Consider the following 9,638-nt stretch of genomic DNA (forward strand, 5'->3'; position numbering starts at 1 on the left):
TAGCCATAATTCTAAGCTTCTCTAACCTTTCACATGCGTCATTGGTAGATAATCCATGCAATTGCAATTGGTACCAAAATGGGCTTCTCTTCATGGACTTAACCATCTATAGTAAGATCTAAAAATGAAATTTACCTATGAGGAGAGTGTCTTCACACAACTACCTTATTTTGATTGGTCTAATTACACCTATTGGAAGGCTAGGATGAGGGTATTCTTGAGATCCTTTGACCATATGGTTTGCAATTATCGAATAAGGATGGATTATATGTCACGCCCCAGACTCGGTAACCGGACTCACAAGGAACCCGATGGCCGGTTCTGGTCGCAACAGCCTCCGTAGTACCCAATTCTCGACTCCTAAGGTAGGTTCCGATCCTGCGATCCTACAAGGAGGATTTTCATAACAGTACAATCACTTTCAATGCGAGCATACCCAAGATCACAGCAAGTACATCTGATAATAACAAAGGCATACATCACAAAATCCACTAAAATTTTGAACTTTTACAATCATCCAAAAGGTCCAAAAGGACATACATGAGAATAAAAGGAAAAGAGAGAGAAATCAGCAGCACTGGAGTCCTCACTGCTCAACTCTACTCCACGCTCTGCTGCTACGATGCCTACCTAGAGTCTCCTGCACGCATCAATCGTGCATAAGCTTATAGAAGCTTATAGGGTGGTGTAAGTGTGTAACAATGGTGTACAGAAGAATAGTGGGAGGTATAAGGAGAGAAGCATGATCAATGAACATATCACTAGTCTTACCAAGGCTTCACATGAATGCAATGCAATAAGTAATGGGTGCCATACCAAGGCAATGTATGAAGGGGGGGCTTGTACAGCCAATGCTAATGCGATGCAAGTAATGTCAGTGCTCATATCCAAACCATAAGTCAAGTACATTTCCAATCATAAGGAAATCACCAGGGTCCATTACACTACTGAATGACTGTCGCTCTATAGACCCCGCACAGTCAAACGAGCATAAGAGACCTCACTACCCGCCTGTGGACAGTCAATCACCAGCAAGGCCCGATGGTAGCGGACCCATTTACGAGCTGGTCAGACTCAGCCTAGCAATGCCTCCTCACACCAGGCAGGTAAGGCCACACCCCTATCCAACTGACTACACGACAATGGGAGCAGCGGCCTAACGGTATAAGGCCCTCGTGCGCTCATATATTCCACCCAGTCACGGCGTTAAAGCAGATCCTTGGTACCATGGAAGTTTTAGGAATTTCACCCATGGGCATCCTATGCACCCGTCATGCTCAACTAATATTTTCGGTGTCCACACATACGGCCATCCACGAATATCCCTGTGGAGGCAAGACCCTGATGAAGTAAGGGCGGATATCCACAAGATATGCAATGTCAGATGCATGAATCACACAATCACACATACATCAATTCCAAGTATCCATCTCTTGAGGAGATAGCAACATGTCCTACATAATGACACGGCCATGGCCAATCATACCTCAACCAATCATGCATATGATACGTATGGGAGTGGGCCATGAAGATGAATAGGGGTGCCAATGAGGTGAAGATGAACTCTCTACTTAACAATGAAGGGTCTATGTACTTAACCAATTCCTCATAAGGAATACAACCTCTAGTGGGGGCCCATATACCTGGGGTAGCCCACGAGACTAAGGACCTAGACTAAGGACCACGAGACTAATGGTATACGCCTAAATAGATGAAACGGGCCTAGCAAGGGTCTATGGTGGGCCTTTAACCACCTATAGAAGCCCATAGGCCTACCTTAGGGCCACCAATGTGGACATCCAACCACAATTGGTCCCCAAGAGTTAGCCTATCTCTAATTGATTATGGATCAAGGCCCAAGGCCCACGCAACATCAGAAATAAGAAATGGCCAGCCATAATCATATCACAAATACTCATGTTGGGCTTCAGAAAGGCGGCCCAAGGCCTATCTACAACATGGGTCCAAGGGAAACACACATAGCCCAACCCATATATACCACTATGGGCCCATAGGGAAAAGGTTAGGGTCCAACATAAAGGCCACTAATCCCATATATTGTGGTGGCCTAGTAGGCAACCGATTGCTCAAACCACATGGGCAAATGTCATGCTCTTAGTCAAGTAAGTTGGGCCTACAACCCGGCCCAAGTATTAAAGTTGATTTGGTGGGCAACCAAGGGCCCATCTACTTGTGTAATCCGGCCCACTAACCCAACACAATATTATGGTAAAAATAGCCCATGAGTTCAATGGGCCTATCTGAAAAGTCCCAGCCCAATTGGGCCTAAAGAGTTTAACAACTTGCTACATTCACGGACCCAAATTAAAATTCAACAGTGGTGGGCCTCAAAAGTACATTTATTAAGCCCAACATTTAAGGAACCAAAGGTATAAATTATTTCCTCTAAGATCTTTACAATGTGGTGGGCCTCACTCCTCAAAATTTCAGCCCAAAGGCCAAGCATAATTATAATATGTTGCTGTCTTAAATTTGGGCACTCCATTGGAGTGGGTTCAGGGCCTCTAAAACTCTGGAAATTGAGGGCCAAGGTCCCTCATCATGCATACAATGAGAGGTAACCTAAAAAGGTGGCCCACCATCAGAGAAAATATTTTTGAATTATGATTTTATTAAGGCATATTGCTGGACTGTACAGCAGAAAATCTGGCAGTCCAACTATCTTTGCCCATTCTTTTGGACGCCCAAATGAGGTCCGTTAGAGCTGAAATTTTATAGAGTGACACTGCCATAGGTGGGACACACCCCCACAAAATTTCAGAATTTTTGTACATCTGTAAATATTTTAATTCATTTAAAGAAATCCATCTGTCCTGAAAATCGGACTGATCTGGACGCCATGTTATAATGGGCCAGTCCAGCCATCACTACGGTGTGTACAGGTGTCCATTGGCCTCAACATTTTGTAGGTGGGTCCCACCATGGGTGGTCCATCTTTATGTAAATTTTTATAATTTTTGCCCACCCAAAACTATTTTAATAAATTTTGAAATTCTAACCTGTACAGGGTGGATTGCTGCTGGAACAGTGCAGAAAATCCAGATTGTCCACCTCACTTGGACCACACCTTTGGGACCCCTATAAATGTCAGATTGGGCTGAAATTTGGGAGACATCAACATGAGATCCCCACCTTTTAGAAATGTATATTTTGTGGTTATGAATAGTCCCCCAAACAGTCCCAAAATCTGGTCCAAAATCAACTAAAAACTGTCCAGAAAATTCTGGACAGCAACATGTACTTGGATAAAATTAATTATATAAGCTAAATAAAAAGGGAAAATACTCCAAGAACTAAGTGCTATGGCCCTCCCTAGTAGGCCCCACAAATGTTCAAAACAAATCCCATGGTTACCACACTTGCATGCATCAATAAAGGTCAGCAAATGGGACACCCAACCATAGTGTAGGTGGGTATGGATGTTCCACCCTAGCTGGACTTTTCTGGACTGTCCAGGCCCACCAAGTGGACCACACACATCATCAGCAATCATAGAAAAGGTAGAAGAAGAGAAATAAAAACATTCCGGCCATTGGGAGAAGGCTCCGTCACTATTGAGCCTTCTCCAACACAATCACACCCATACATTGCATTTCCATCTATATTTCACCATGGATCTTCATCATGCATGATCTACAGTTGAGATGAATGGATGAGATACCATCTCAACCATGATGCAAGGGTTTAGATGACCCATCAAGTTATGGAATGTGGAGAACCCTCCATGATGGGGTCCATCAAGAGGAAACCCCATGCATGGGACATGCATGCATAAGATGGACCATTTGGCCACATCCAAGGAATTGTGTAGGATCTCCACCATTAATTGGTGGGTCCTACACTTTCCGAATAAAAGAAGAAGAAGATCTACACTATGGAAGGGATATTGCATGGAATAAAGAAGCACCCACCTAAATATCTTCACCAAAACTTGGATCACCAAGCTCCAAATGCTCCAAGGAACCAAGATAGATGGATGAGATGAGTTTTTAATGGATGGATTAAGAGGAAAAAGGAGGAGAAGGGGCTGTAGAATTTGAAAATTTTTGGAGGAATGTTGCTAAGGAAGAAGAGAAGAGAGAGAGAAATGAGAGGGAAAGAGAGAAAAATCTCTTTTAAGCTAAGTAATCATAAGTTTCTTACCTAGGATAGAGAAGAGAAATCATGGTAATAGGGAGTTAGAAACAATGTTGTAGGGTTAGTAGACTTTTTAGGTTAGTGGGTGGTGTTTTAGAGATGGGTGGTGTAGGGATAGGGCCTAGGTAGTGTGTGTGTGTGTAGTGTGTGTTGGAAATAGTGTAATGTGTGTGTAGTGTGTGTTGGAAATAGTGTAGTGTGTGTTAGAAATAGTTCCAAGAGATGGGACTTACCTAGAAATCCATGCATAGCACCCCTAGGTGGGCCGCATGATCGTGATCAAGGGCTTAGAAAATGAAATGCACCCAACTTACGATCTACACATCGGATGGATGCACAAGACGTGCCGTTGGAACCGCGGCGACAATGCGGTCACAATGGTATAGGTCTCAACTCGATCCGAGTTGGGTCTTCATGACTGGGCTCACGGATGACCACAAACACTATCCAAGGGTCACGGGTAGCCGGGATTCGACCGGTAGGACCGCGGGATCAAGATGGACGAAATGCATGCTCACACACACACATGCACACATGCGAACTCGGGTCGGGTCTCACAACCCTCCCCACCAACAAAGAAATTTCGTCCTCGAAATTAAACAATCTTAGACAAAATAAAAGACAAAACACCACCATCATATAGCAATCATCATATAAGGAAGGCAATACAAACAATCGTATATCAATCAATCATCAAACAAATGGGGATAACGTTCTCTAATCTCGGCCTCACGTTCCCAAGACGCCTCGGCCTCTGAATGATGACCCCATTGCACCTTCACCAAGGGAATGACCTTGGTCCTGAGGACCTGCTCCTTCCGATCAAGGATACGAATCGGCTGCTCAATATAAGAAGCATCCTCACCAACCTCAAGTGGCTGCCAATCAATCAAGGAATAATGTCCGACCCACATCTCCGCAACATAGAAACATGAAACACGTCGTGGATTGCAGACAACTCAGGAGGTAAGGCAAGCCTATAGGCCATAGCGCCCACGCGCTCGGTAATCTCAAAAGGTCTGATGAATCTCGGGGCAAGCTTGCCCTTCACACCAAAGCGAACTACGCCCTTCATAGGCGAGACCTTGAGATACACCATGTCCCCGACTGCGAACTCGAGGGGTCGACGCCGACGATCAGCAAAACTCTTCTGTCGGCTCTGGGCTGTGCGCATCTTCTGCCTGATAACATCAATAACCTCTGACGTCTACAGCACAAGCTCGGGACCTAAGAGACGATGCTCTCCAACCTCGGTCCAACAACTAGGAGATCTGCACGGTCTGCCATAAAGTTCCTTAAAAGGAGTCATGCCGATAGTTGCCTGATAGCTGTTATTATATGCGAACTCGGCGAGGCGTGTATGCTCGTCCCAACTGCCCGCAAAGTCGATCACACAAGCCCTGAGCATATCCTCAAGGATCTGGTTGACCCTTTCGGTTTGCCCATCTGTCTGCGGATGATAAGCGATGCTGAGATGCAAAGTGACCCCCAATGCCTGTTGAAAACTCTTCTAAAACTGAGACGTAATTCTGGAGTCTTGGTCTGAAATGATCGAAACTGGGATGCCGTGCAGTCTCACTATCTCCTCAATGAATATTCTCGCTAACCGGTCCATAGACCAGGAAGCGCATACTGGAATGAAATAAGCCGACTTCGTCAGACGATCGACGATAACCCAGATGGTATCATGACCGCACTGAGTCCTCGGCAAACCTGCAATGAAGTCCATCGATACATGCTCCCACTTCCACTCTGGAACGCTCAACGGCTGCACGGGACCAGGGGGTCTCTGATGATCAGCCTTAACACGTTGGCATGTGTCACACTCGGCCACAAAACTCGCAATCTGGCGCTTCATCCCCTGCCAGAAGTACTGCCTATTCATATCACGATACATCTTCGTGGAGCCCGGGTGGATAGTAAGTCTCGATCGGTGTGCCTCGGTCATCAGATCCCGACGCAACTCTGGAACGTCCGGGACACACAATCGGCCTCTGAAGCGTAATCCACCATCGGAACCAATCTGCCAGTCTGACTACTCCACAAATGCGGCCTCTGCTCGGACTCCTGAAGTGACTCGTCCGTCTGCTGAGCCTCGATCACCCTGGCCACTAAGGAGGGTTGAATCAATAAGCTCGAAAGCTAAACAATGGAAGACTGCAGACCGAACTCAAAGTCAAACTCTAATACATCCTCAAGCATCTGCCACTCACGCACCATCATCTGTGCCACCAGGCCTCGTGGCTGGCGGCTGAGTGCGTCCGCCACCACGTTTGCCTTGCCCGGGTGGTACTGAAGGTCAAAATCATAGTCTTTCAGCAACTCCATCCATCGCCTCTGTCGCAGGTTCAACTCGGACTGTGAAAATAGATACTTCAAGCTCTTATGATCCGAGAAGAGCTCGAACCTAGCCCCATATAAATAATGCCTCCACACCTTCAGTGCGAAGACGACTGCTGCGAGCTCCAAATCATGAGTGGGGTAGTTCAGCTCATGGACCTTGAGCTGGCGCGAGGCATACGCCACTGGCTTCCCATGCTGCATCAGTACAGCACCCAAGCCAACTCTGGAGGCATCAGTAAAAACAACAAAACCCTCACTCCCATCAGGAATAGTGAGAACAGGAGCGGACGTGAGGCGGTCCTTCAACTCTGTAAATGCCTTCTCGCAAGCGTCACTCCAGACGAACTCGACGCCCTTCCGCGTCAACCGGGTCAGTGGTGCTGCAATACGGGAGAAACTCTCGATAAACCGCTGGTAATATCCCGCTAGACCAAGGAAGCTGCGAATCTCAGACGCGTTCGTGGGCTGGCCCCACTGACACACTGCATTAACCTTCGAGGGGTCCACAGCGACACCCTCCCTCGTCACTACGTGACCAAGGAACTTCATCTCCTCCTGCTAAAACTCGCACTTCTCTAGCTTCGCATACAGCTGGTGGGCACGGAGGGTCTCAAGCACAATTCGCAGGTGCTCAGCATGGTCCTCTCGAGTCCTCGAATATACAAGAATATCATCAATGAATACTACCACGAACTGATCAAGGAACGGCCGAAAAACTTCATTCATCAGCTGCATGAATATAGCGGGTGCGTTGGTCAGTCCAAATGACATGACTAGGAACTCGAAGTGACCATAATGTGTCCGGAAAGCCGTCTTCGGAATGTCCTCCTCTTGGACCCGAATCTGATGGTAACCAGAACGCAAGTCTATCTTGGAAAAATATTGTGCATCCTGCAACTGATCGAACAAGTCATCAATACGGGGAAGCGGGTATCGATTCTTGATGGTGACTCTGTTGAGCTCACGATAATTTACACAGAGTCGCAATGAACCATCCTTCTTCTTCACAAGCAATACCGGGGCTCCCGAAGGTGAACTACTGGGACGAATGAAACCTAACTCCCGAAGCTCATCCAACTGCTCCTGCAGTTCCCTCAACTCCAACGGTGCCATCCGATAGGGGGCCTTCGAGATGGGCGTAGTACCGGGCACCAAATCAATCTGGAACTCCACCTGCCGACGTGGAGGCAAACCCGGGATCTCCTGAAACAAATCCGAGTACTCACAAACAACTGGCAGCAGCTCAATATTCTCTACCACAGAATCCTCAACGACTAAAGCTAAGAAACTAGATAACGACTCTCCTCTGGGTTCAGCAACGAACTGGAACACTGGCAAGCCTAGAATGTAAAATGTAACCGTCCTCACGGCACAGTCTAAGATGACACCATACTCTGCAAGCCAGTCCATACCCAGAATCACATTAAAACCTGACATCGGCATCACGAACAGATCGGCAGGAAGGAACATCTCGCCCACTAACACTGGGCAAGAAGGACAGCGAAGGGTCAACATCATAGACTTCCCCATAGGAGTCGAAACGGTCAAAGCCTCAGACATGGACTCCAATGGAATACCGGTCAATCAGCAAAACTGCTTGGCCACAAAAGAATGGGAGGCACCAGAATCAAATAAAACATGAGTAATGCAGGAAGAAACAAGAAGAATACCGTCGACTACTCCACCGGTCGATGACTGCGGGTCCTGGCCTGACGCCTGCTATGTAGAATAGAAGCGGCCCTGAGCTGGTAGGGGAAGCAACCCGGAAGACTGAGGGTCCTGAGTCGTACGCTGGCCGCGATACATCTGACCTGTGGACCGGACATGCGGATATCCCCTCTGCTGGTGCTACGGCTGCTGCTGAGGAGGTCTGCCTGGCTGCCTCTGCTGCTAAGGAGCCCTAGGAACGGCGGGTGGAAACTGAGCTCTCTGCTGCTGCTGAGGAGGACGAGGAGGAGGCAACTGCGGTGGCCTCTGCTGCTGAATGGGGAGAGGGCACTCACGTCTCCGATGCCCGGCCTGTCGGGGCCAAAACATAAAGCGGCTAGTGGTGCTAATGATGATGATGAAGCTACCGTCTGAGCTATAGGCTGTCAAAACCCTAACTGCCCCTCTTTCTCTGCTGACGGTGCTGCCTGGAACTATTGGCTGTGCTCTCCTCTCACCGGAACTCTGCTCTCTCGACCTCTGGGTCATAGCCCAGTCCTCCTCATAAACCAGTGCCCAATGAACGACCTGGTCAAGCGTCTCCAAACAATACCCTACCACACGACTGTGAAGGGCAGGACGTAAACCAGCCACAAAACGACGAGCCCTCATCTTCTCATCACTGGTTAGATGAGGAGCAAATCTAGACAAGGCCAAGAAACGGGCCTCATACTGAGATACGGTCATATTACCCTGCACTAGGGTCTCAAACTCGATCGCCCGCTGGATCTGAACATGCTCAGGGAAGAACTTCTAGTCGAAACGGACCACGAACTCCTCCCATGACCAAACAAACCGAGGTCCGACCATCCTAGATACAGATGACCACCAATGACGGGCCTCACCCTGAAGAAGATAGGTCGCAAGGGATACTCTCTGACCCGTAGGACACTGAATAGTGTCAAAAATCCTCGCAACCTCAGTGCACCAAGCCTCAGTGGCAGAAGGGTTAGGGTCACCACTGAACCTCAGGGGATCATGCTGCCGGAACTCTCGAGCTATCGCACTAGCTTGTAGTAAGTCAGATTGCCCAGAAACCTCAGCGGTAGCTGGCTGACGGGTCTACAATGCGATGGCAACAAGCTGCATCAACTGCTGAAAATGCTCTGCTCCTATAGGTACTGTCGGAGTGGCAGGGGCGGCACTCGCCTCAGGCGTAGGCACGGGTGCGGCCGGAGGAGCAGGAGCCTCAGTAACTGGAGCAGCAGGCTGAGTAGGGGGAATAGGTGGGGGAACCGGAGTAACTGGAGGTATGGGCGCTATGGGCTCAACTGGAGGAACAGGCCGGATCGAGACCTCAGGAATCGGATCCTTAACAACGGGAGCAGGATGTGCTCGAGTAGAAGGGGTAACTCGGGCGCCTCGTCCACGGGCACCGTGACCACGGGTGCCACGACCACGGGAGCCACGTCCACGCGGCATCGTCTACA

The sequence above is a fragment of the Magnolia sinica genome, chromosome 4 (genome assembly GCF_029962835.1).
Source record: "Magnolia sinica isolate HGM2019 chromosome 4, MsV1, whole genome shotgun sequence".
Lineage (NCBI taxonomy): Eukaryota > Viridiplantae > Streptophyta > Magnoliopsida > Magnoliales > Magnoliaceae > Magnolia > Magnolia sinica.